At 45.0% G+C, this 1,383-nt stretch overlaps 1 pseudogene; it reads left to right on the forward strand.

Annotated features, from left to right (window-relative positions):
• The first annotated feature begins 303 nt into the window (after positions 1-303).
• LOC132227123 (replication protein A 14 kDa subunit-like) lies at positions 304-1,133 on the forward strand (annotated as a pseudogene).
• Positions 1,134-1,383: the final 250 nt, after the last annotated feature.

Below are 1,383 nucleotides of genomic sequence, written 5' to 3' on the forward strand. Positions count from 1 at the left end.
CTCTGAAGTCAATACAAATATATTTTTTTTAAAAAAAAAAAAAAAAGGAGGAGAATGACAAGACTTGCCTTTTTCCTTTTTTTAAATGTGGCTTTTAAAATTCTCTTATATACCTACTAGAGGCCTGGTACATGAAAATTCATGCACTTGGGGGGAGGGGGGAGGTCCCTCAGCCCAGCCTGTGCCCTTTCACAGTCTGGGACCCCTCAGGGTATGTCCTTCTGCCGGTTTAGGCCCACTCCCCAGGGGATCAGGCCTAAGCTGGCAGTCAGACATCTCTCTGGCAGCCCAGGAGCCCTCAGGGGATGTCCTCCTGCCAGCGTAGGCCCACTCCCTGGAGGATCAGGTCTAAGCCGTCAGTTGGACATCCTTAGTGCTGCCAAGAAGGTGGGAGAGGCTGCTATCATGACCACTGTGCTCTCAGCCATCAGCCCAGCTTGTGGCTGAGCAGAGTTCACCCTGTGGGAGCTCTCTCACCACCAGGGAGCAGCTCCTGCGTTAGCATCTGCCCCTGGTAGGCAGTGTGCATCATAGTGACTGGTCATTCCCGGTCGTTCCGCCATTAGGGTCAATTTGCATTTTATCCTTTTATTATATAGGATTTATGTGTACATTTTTTTATTTTTGAAACTAGAAATGAAGAATAAAATAACTTGGTTTTTCACTCCGCCACTGGTTTCCCGCCAGCAGCCAATCTCCATCTGCAATGATGGTAGAGGTGATGGAGTTGCCCAAATCACACATCAACACCAGCATGCTAACTCAGGCCATCGACCGGCCTGTCTGCTTCATAGGGAGGCTGGAAAGGATTCATCTGCTGGAAAAATGTTTATTCTTTCAGATGGAGAATGAAAAAGTGCAACCATTGAGTTGATGGAGCCTTTTGATGAAGAAATCTCTAGAATCGTGGAAGTAGTTGGAAGAATAACAGCTCATCTTATGTCCAGTTTAAAGAAGATAACCATCCTTTTGATCTTGGACTTTACAATGAAGCTGTGAAAATTATCCATGACTTCCCTCAGTTTTTTCCTTTTGGGGTTGTGCAATATGATTGATCTCTTCTTTTAAAAAAAATATTTTTATTGATTTCAGAGAGAAAGGGAGAGGGAGAGAGAGATAGAAACATCAATGATAAGAGAGAATCATTGACTGGCTGCCCCCTGCATGCCCCCCACTGGGGATTAAGCCCACAGCCCCAGCATATGCCCTTGAACAGAATTGAACCCAGGACCCTTCAGTCCACAGGCCGATGCTCTATCCACTGAGCCAAACCAGCGAGGGCAATATGATTGATCTTGATTGCAAATAAGCTACATTGAAGACTAGTAAAGGAGGTCCCTGATATTTGAGGGATAGATTCTTCTTATTTTTAATATTTAATTT

The sequence above is a fragment of the Myotis daubentonii genome, chromosome 1, assembly GCF_963259705.1.
Source record: "Myotis daubentonii chromosome 1, mMyoDau2.1, whole genome shotgun sequence".
NCBI classification, from domain to species: domain Eukaryota; kingdom Metazoa; phylum Chordata; class Mammalia; order Chiroptera; family Vespertilionidae; genus Myotis; species Myotis daubentonii.